The sequence below is a fragment of the Apium graveolens genome, chromosome 10, assembly GCF_009905375.1.
Source record: "Apium graveolens cultivar Ventura chromosome 10, ASM990537v1, whole genome shotgun sequence".
Classification (NCBI taxonomy): Eukaryota; Viridiplantae; Streptophyta; class Magnoliopsida; order Apiales; family Apiaceae; genus Apium; species Apium graveolens.
The window spans coordinates 1,383,621-1,393,407 of NC_133656.1; positions in this window are offsets into that span (position 1 = coordinate 1,383,621).

Sequence of the window (9,787 nt, forward strand, 5' to 3'; positions counted from 1 at the left end):
GGTACGAAACCTCTGTAGCAAAGCCTCGTCATCAGGGCAGATGTAGTCCGCCGGGTTAATATCAGGACAAGCCTCGTTCACGGTCCCAAGGGCCGTGTCCCAACCAGTCCTAAAAAACCCGGGAAAGACTAAATCATCCCTAATCCTCATGGATTGGGCAAACTCCTCCGAGTCCAGATAGTTGTCTATAGCTTTATCCTTCTCCGCCCGAAGTACCACCAGCTCGGCGTTAGACTCTCCGAGTTCTTCCTCCTTGCGCTTGAGCTTCTTCTCCAGGGTAGCATACTTCTTCTGTTGCCTCCTGAGGGCATTATCGGCCTTATCAGAAGCCCGCTTCCATGATTCGGCTTGCCTCACAGCGCCTTGAAAGTAGGCGTTAGACTGAAACAAAGCAATTAACAAAGTATAAGGCAAGAAAATGCTACAAGAACGAAAAATAAGTTCAAAAAAGAGAAGGCATACCGAAGCCAGAGACTGAGCTCCCATGAGCTTAATCCTCTCAAGATCAGGGGTGGCCACCACATCAGTAAAGTCCTTGGGAGTCACGCTATGGTAGAACCAATCCCAAGCATGTTTCGTGGAACCAACTACGGTGTCCCCTCGGCGGAATCCCCAGAGAGGCTGAAAGGCGCCTGTGGCAGCAGCAGTAGGGGCAGCAGCAGTGATAGGAGCACCATGGCCTCCAGCTCCTTCAGTTAAAGCCTCCCCTATAGGCTCTTTGTGCTTCTTCAAAAAGATAGGCTCCGTGGCCTTTCCCCGAGTGTCTAGGCCTGCGAGCCGAGCTTTCTTCATCCTAGTTATTTCTTCAACCAAAGGAACATTGTCCTCGTTAATCTCCTTAGCAGCTGAAACAAAGCAAAGGACAAAATAAGTGATGTTAATAATGCATGAAATGAAGTAAAATTGAGAAGGGAAGAAAAATACCCTGTTGAGAAACAGAGGATAGTCCCACATGAATCAGGGAAAACTCCTCTAAGAGAGTCCAGCTGGTGGTGGTGCCATCATCCTGAGTAAGCCCATTATAAATAATAGTTTCTTCAGGAGTTAAGTGAATGGATTTGAGGCTACCATCACTGACCTTCCCGAAGGAAGATCGAAAAAGTGTGCCCCAGTCACCATTCTCCCAACGTAACCCAACGAAACTATTCCTCCAATTTTGATTATTATCAGGAATATAGGCGCTGTTAAAGATATGTTTGCTTTTGGGCCTTTGCTTGACATAGACCCAGCCACAGATATTGGAAGAACTATTATAACACTGAAAGACCTTCCTAAAAACAGCTACAGAAAGAGGAAAGCCCTCCCTAAGACAACAAACCATAAAACATAGAATGTTCCTCCAGGCGTTTGGAGGAAGCTGACACGGGTTGATTTGTAAATCAGCCAAAAGATGAGGAATAAAAGGATGAAAAGGAAACCTAAGCCCAGCATTAAGGGCATCTGTGTAAATGAAGAGAGTGTCGGGTCTCCAGTGGTAAGTACGGTCACCACCAGAGACTGAAACTAATCTAAAAGGAGGAAGGACGTTATAGCGAGCAATTAGTTTATTGAAATCAATGTTGTGCCAAGTGTTACAATGATTAAAAGAATCGAGATGTGCAGTAGAGGGATATTCATCCCCCCTAGTGTTAATCATATCAATTAAAGACATGTACGAAGAACGGATCTCGATATCCTTACCTCGTTTTGAAGCCGAGGCAATCTTCGCCGCTCTCTCGGAATTCTTGTCAGCCATTAGTAAAGCCTAGAAAACCTGAAAGTCTTGAAGGGAGGAGTGGCCAAAAAAAACTAAAGGAAGAGAAGAGGGAGAAATTTGTAGGATGAGTGGAGAAGTGAAATGAGAGGTGTGAGGAATCACACTCTCATCCCACCTTTTTATAGCCAAGAAGAAGGGGATTTGGGCCTCAAAAAAGCCCATATGGGCCCAAAAATGGAAGGATCTGGAATGTTCCAGATTATTTTAAAAAAATCTTAGAAAAATATGGAAAAATCTGGAATGATATAGAAATTCCAGAATATTCTGGAAGTCAGGCTTAAGAGTTAAAGCCCAATCCAAGTTTGAATGGGCTTTGGATATTAAAGCATGATAAAGGCCCAGTCCAAGAAAGCCCAGAAAGAGGGCCCAATTAGTTGACAGACAAAATCCCAGATTTAAGAAATGGGCCCTGGATGAAGACCCATTAAGAGGGAGGCCCAAGAAATCCAGGCCCAAATCAAGGACCCAAGAGAGTCCACCCCAGATGTATGGCCCAACTTCAAGGTAAAAGAATTAAAAAAAGGGGGGGGGGGGAGCCTGACCCAATTCGATCAGAACCTGCACCAAGATCCTAGTCGATTGCATTGAGATCGATTTTCCTTCGACCAAGGCTGAAAAAGGGGCTATTTCGGTCAAGAGAAGGATCCTGACCAGAAATTCCTGGTCGAAAAGGGGAAATAACTGTTTCATTCAACCAAATTGCCAGAACATTTTTTGACCCTGTCGACCAGGAAGCAAAGTAAAATCCTGATCGAATGGACCCTGCCCGAATTTATGTCGACCTGGGCAACAAAAGATGGCTAATTCGGTCAAAAAGCATGAAATCCTGACCGAAATGAAATCCTGGTCGAAAAATTCTGATTGAAATAAAAAAAAGGGGGGGGGACAAATCCTGGCCGAAATTCGACCAGGATTCCTGATCGAAACCATCCTACCCGAAATCCTGTCGACCAGGGCAATATGAAGGTTAATTCGACCAGGATCCTGGTCGAATGGATTCCTGGTCGAAATCTGTATAAAAAAAAGGAGAGAAAAGGAAGAAAAAAGAAGAAAAAGGAGGGAAAAATTCCTGGAAAATTACAGAAAAATAAGGAAATTCCTTAAATAATTTCTGAAAAATACTAATATTTTCAGGAATAAGGAATAAATCCAGAAAATGAAGGATAAATCCCAGAAAATTAGGGAAAAATCCAGAAATTAAGGATAAATCCAGGGAAAAATCCAGAAAATAAAGGATAAATCCCAGAAAATTAGGGAAAAATCCAGAAATTAAGGATAAATCCCAGGAAACTAGGGAAAAATCCAGAAATTAAGGATAAATCCCAGGAAATTAGGGAAAATCCAGAAATTAAGGATAAATCCCAGAAAATTAAGGAAAAATCCAGAAAATTAGGGAAAATCCTAGAAAATTAGGGAAAAATTCCTGGAAATTAAGATAATTCCTGAATAAAAGGAAGATTCATTGTAAATGTGTAGGTCGCTCCACACTTTACGCAAAAATGAAACCCTGTAAGGGAACGAATAGATTTAACTTCTGCGAAACCTAATCAATGTTTCCCAAAAGTTGGGGGGCAAATGATAGGGATAAATAAATTATGATAGTATAATTAAATACTGCAAGGTATGGGCTGCTAGGCCCAATAAAAAGATATATGATACTCAGACCGGAAAGGTTAAGCCTAATGGACCAGATCAGGCCTGATGGATTAAAGAAGGCCCAAAAGCCCTGATTATTAATTAATTTCGTAATTAATTAATAAGGGAAAAATCAGCTATAGAGAAGAGTCCCGATAAGGATATAAATCCTTATAGATTAGCCTCAAGGGGACCTAAAAGGATAAGGAATCAGTTTCCTACTATCTAGGACTCCAAAGTCCATTCTAATTATGAGACTTGCCCATCAAGTCTCATATACTAAGTCCAATTCAAGGACTCCCAACATCTATATAAGGGGTCTCACCCCACAGATCAGAACTACGTTTTTTGGCTTGATTCTCTAATTCACAGAGATACGTAGGCATCTCGTAAAGGCAGATCGAGCCACGAAACACGAGAGCAGCCATTAAAGGCCTTGAGCTCCCGAATCTTAGTAATAAATACAACAAATAATAACCTTAGTTTTTTATCCATAACACTAAGCTCTTTATTTACAAAGAGCCTAGAAATTTTGTAGCAAGACATTCTTAATTTTAATATAAAATTAAGTGAGTTGTGAAAGATCTGTGTTATAACTGTTTTATATTTAAACTTCAGTCTTAGCACATTTCACTACAAGATTCAATTTACTTTGTTCATTACCAAATATAAATCAAGAAATGCATAAAAACACTAAAATACATTCACCCCCTCTGTGTGTTATTCATTACCTAACACTAGAGATACAAGTTAGGATCGAAGCCGAAAATACACCAAAACAAACCCGAAAAGTTACCGTAAAGTGGCCGGAGTAAGAACAATAAAAATGAACTTTTGGGAGGTTCTTGGGACACTTAAAGGCTGCAAGAAAGTGGTATTTAAGTTGCCTAAGTAAGTGTTACACGGTGTGAGAGATTTGAGCAAGAAAGGGGCAAAAACAAGATTTTAAAGATATGAAACTTAAGAAATAAAAAGACTTGCTTGCTAGACTTTGGAGAGACTTTTGCTAATGCAAAAGAGAGAGTTTGGGATGGCAAAACTCCAGAATTTTTCTTGCTTAAAATGGCTTAAAAAATGCATGTGAGGAAGTGTGTTTAAATAAATCAAGGAAAATTGTTGGTTGACATTTGCACACATCCATGAGCTGTTGTACAACTTATTTTATCATACAAAACGTTCCTCACTTATTCCATATTTAAACATCCCAAAAATAAAGCGAATAAATACGAGAATGACGAATAAAAATGTATTTTTCTATTAAATTAAAAAAATCATTTAAAAAATATGAAACTTGAGGGATTCTCTAGAAATAATGAAATTCCAACCAATATCAGAAATAAATATATTTATATTAAATCCCAAGTTTCAAGTCAAAAAGATATTTTTAAGTATCATTTTGGATTTTTCGAACGTTAAAACAACCTTCTAGAACGACCGAAAAGATCATTTGTCTTTACCGACAATTCAGGCAAAAGTTTTGACTTGATAAATGTTCAAACATAATATTCCATTAATAATAATGACTATGAGGTCGAAGGAATAATTATCTTTGAATTTATATTGATTTTATTCGGATAAATGAGCATATCAGGGTTTTTCGGAATAAACTATGTATTTAATCTGTTTGCATGGCTTTTGCCAAGATACTTTGATATTTATATTCAAATAAATATATAAGTATTTTTGAGAATAAAAAATTTATGATCGACATGCTTTTAAATAATTTTGATAGTTGAAGCTCGTCAAAGGGGTGTTTTGAAAATTCTCGATGTTTATGCATTTAGCCGTTGCCTGTTCTTTTTTGACAAAATTAACTTAGATTAAATCATATCATCAAGTTGATATATCTATCCAAAATTATGTCATTTAAGTTTCGTCGAAAAATGTTTTAGGGATAAAATTCCGGATATACCGATATTGACTTCATTCTAATAAAATGCCACAAATACAAACCTAGGGAAGGATTACTATCTGATTTAGTAAAATTCCTAGATTTCTAATTTAATTTCCCACATAATTATTTTAAACAAAATAATCAAAACCTACGAAAAAGACTGTATCTCACAATCTTCCTCTTTTTGATATTTTGTAAAAACTGCGTATGTAAAATTAAATACGTGTGTGAGCAATAACTTCACGTACGTGTATGCATCTATCTATATGCATTAATAGTTTTTAGAAATCTAATTGACACTTCCTGTAAAGTGATGAAAATATATTTTATTTTAAAACATGTGTCATTTTATAAATTAGGATACTAGCGTAAAAGCCCGTGCGAGGCACGACCTGTAGTTATATTGAAATATTATCTCGGACGAATTTGTGCTTATAAAAATTAATTTTCAAATACGGTAAATGATTATTTTAACTTTATTTAATATTTATACAGCAATTACATAATAATGAATAATATGTTTTTAAAAATTCAATTACATTTCGTAAAATTTTAAATGAATAAATATGCAATAAAAATGAGATGACATAAAAGTTATCATTGTATTGTCGTTTTTTTTCTCGTCGTACATATAGGTAACTTAAGTGCTGAAAACTTATTTTTATCATAAAATCTGATTTTCGCTCACTCCGAAAATTTTGAAATTAGACACTTAGTTTAAGGTATATAAACCTAATTACTAAAAAAAATTAAAACTATATTATTATAACAAAAAATATTTGTAGTTTGTTTGTAGGGATGTGCATAGGGTCACTTAGAGGTCAGGAAGTGTTATCCTCGATCCCCGAACGGAGATTCTTTTTATTTCCGATACTCACTTGAATGGGGAATCCCGTGGGAATTCAGGATATAATTAAAAATAATAATTTTGTATTTTTAATAAGTTCTTTCCAAAATAACACAATCTTCTAATTCGTATTATACAAAAACATTAATAATATCTCATATTTTTTTTTATAGAAAATCATATTAAATTTGATTTACAATATAATGAAATGAAAAATTAAAAAAAAATACTTAAAAATTATAATGTAAGAAAATTGATCAACCTAATTTTTGATTATATTAAAAATAATATAATATTTTAAATCATATTTTTTATAATAATTAATTAAATTTAATATATAAATATGTTATATATATACATATAATCGGGGTAGGGAAATTTAAAATTGTGGTTACTAATACTTTATGCTGATTTGACAAACAAATATTGAATTTGAATTGACATATCCTGAGTTACATTTGAAAAGGAAGCACAGGTTCATACATCAGAACCTGTGACAATTGAAGCTGAGAATGTTACTTCTCAGAAAGAAACTGCAGCTCAAAGTTCTGATACTTTGAAGAGAAATAGATCAGTAAATTCTTCTGCTAAAGCAACTCCTTCACTGGCAAGGAGATTGAAGAAAATGAGGGCAAAGAGGTATAATGCTAAGCCTACATCTGAGGATACAACTGAAGCTGAGGAAGGAGATCATGAATCTCTGATCTCAAAAGAGCCAATTATCATTGAATCTCTTCCACCTATAGCTAAAGACCAAGACACTGTTCCTGATACAGTGGTAACACCTCCTGTCTCTCCTATTGAAGCTACAGATGATGTTGAAGAACAAGCTACAAAATTTGAAATACATATTCATGATCTGAATATACCCAATGTTCTTTATCTGGAAGCTCCACCAACATAAACTCATCAATCTCCAACTCATTCTCCTATCTTAAATGCTGATGCCGAGATACCATCTATACCATCTACATCAAATCTGGAAATAAATTCTGATGCTCAGAATTTAGATAAAGTTGTTGTTGAATCTCCAGTTGCATCACACACTCTAGTGCTGTCAGAACATAATGAATCTTCTTCAAGTTCTGAAGACAGTTTTCTGTTGATACTCCAGCTCCCATTCTGGGAAAGGAAGCATTGGTTAAGAAGTTTGTTGAGCAAGCTACACCTGTTCCTTGGGAGGATACTCACAGAGGTGTAGAGTGGACCAAGAAGTGGAATGAAACTGATTTCATTCCAAGCTCTAAAGTTTTGACAGAGCACATTGCTAAAGCTGATGAGCTTGTGATAAATTCTGTTGTCAAGACACAGTTCAAGATCACTGCTCTATCTACCAAGAATCTTCAAGGTCTACACTGTAAAACTCAAGAAAAGGTTGATAAGCTTCTAGAAAAAGCTGATAAGCTAGAAATGGAGACCAAGCTTGACAAAAAGAGGTTTATCAGACCTATTTCTGAAAAGGTAGAAGCAATTGAGAAAACTCAAGAGAAGCAACAGGCCCAAATTTCTGAGGTTCTGGAAAATCAAGCTTCTCAACAGGCTCAATTGAATGGTATTCAATCTTCAGTAAAACTTCTTCTCTCACTCCTACTATCAGATGATGCCAAAAAGGGGGAGAAGATAGTTAAGTCCAAATGATCAAATGATCAATTACAGAAGAAGAAAGATGATGAAGCGGATGACCAGGGAAACCCTAGCAAGGGTGGAAGTCAAGTTCAAAGTAAAGGGCAGAGCATTAAAGTTTCTTTAAGGAAACTAAGTACTGATGCAAGCAAATCTTCTACTCAAAAGAAGACAAGTTCTGAAGCTGCTCAAACTCAAAATCTGATAGCAAGTACTGAAACTCAAAATCTGATATCAAGTTCTGATGAGCAAAGTCTGACAAAACTTGATATTCTGATACAAGGTGGAAGTCAAGATTCTCAAAAGTTCATGCAAAATCTGAAGCTCAAGGGAAAGCAGACTACTGTCTACTACAAGCATCCCAAGATTCAAACACTTGATGAGGATATTGCTAGAAGATTATTTCTGAAGCATAATCCAGGAATGGATTTAAAAAATCTTAAGGAGGAAGAAGCTAGATTTAAAGTTGAAAAAAATAATCTAAAGCCAAAAGCTTCTGTTGCAAAGAAACCTCCAAGGCCTAAGGAAAAAGGCATTTTGATCAAGGAGAAGTCATAAACTAAGGCATCTAAAGCCAAGACTAGATCACAATCTGAGATTGATCCCAAAGACAAAAGGAAAGGAAAAGTTGATGAACCAACCAAGCCGCTGGAGATGAAAATTCCTCAAATTCTGATAAAGCCGGTGTGCAAAATTGTTCAAAGTACTGATGATATTCTTGCTGAAGATAAAGATGTTCAAACCTTGAAAAGAAAGAAGATTTATGAAGAATCAAAGACAACCTCTGACAAGGCTCAAGTTGTTCAGAGTGAAGAACAGCAAGAAACAACAAGTTCTGATAAAGTCATCAAGTCAACCTCAGACAGTGCTCAAGTTGATTTAGACAAAATGGAAGTAGCTGATAAAAAGAAACTTTTGTGGAAAAATGTTAAACCATCAGATCCAAAGCAAAGCCAACTGCTGTCTACTTTCATGACTATCGGGTTAAATGCTAGAGAACCAAGAGACAGGGCTGGACTAGGTTCTAATGAAGCAAAGATTAAAACAGGAGTTGAAGTTGCTACTAGAGATCCATTTTTATTGACTGACAGACCTCTTGAAGATGTTAGACAGAAACATCTTGATAAAGTTATATCTGTTCAAGTGGTACTGGATGTTCATAACAAGCACTATGTTAAGGAAAATCTGATCCTATTTCTTGAAGATGGAAGGACATATCAAATGATAGAATCAGATGTGCTAAACAAATCACTAAAAGAACTTCAATTCTTTCATTACCTTTTAGAGGTAAAGTCTGATATTACCAGGAGATGGTCAAAGTTCATATTGAAGACCATCAGAGATAAAGCAAGAATTTCTGGTTCAAGAGTTACAAAATTTGTTCCTAATATTGTTGAAAATGATGGAAGTGAAATTCCAATGAAGAAGAATTCTGCTAAGCTTGAAGAGATACTGAAAGAGAAATGTCTTTGTTACAATGAAGATTCTTCTCATCCTAGGGTAATAAGACTGAATGATGATTTAAAAAGAAACCATATCTCTGCTTTGAGGACTGCAATCTACCAAATTGGAAGACAAAATGGAGAGATGAAGCAAGTCAAGACTACACTCTCTCAAGTCCTGAGGATTAAAGAAGAAAAGCTGATATCACACTTTGTTAAGAATCATCATGGTTTCAGATTGACTCAGTGAGATTGGTAAAAGCTACAAGGACTGTAAGTTGTAGTTAGTTCTCTAGTTAAACTCTCATTGCATTTGTACTTAAATATTTTTGACATCATCAAATCTATTAACTTGTATATTTTGTATAATTTACAAGTTGGGGGAGATTGTTAGATATATTTGAGATGTCATGTCTAATATGATTTGTGTTTAGTTTTTAAAAATTAACAACAGGACAAATCAGGACTTACTGGAAATAGGACTTACTGGAAGTCAGAACTTCATATCAGAACTTAAGGTCATATCAGAACTTAAGTGCGAGAGGACTTACAGTTAAGGAAGGAAGCTGATTTACAGTAGAAGATTGATA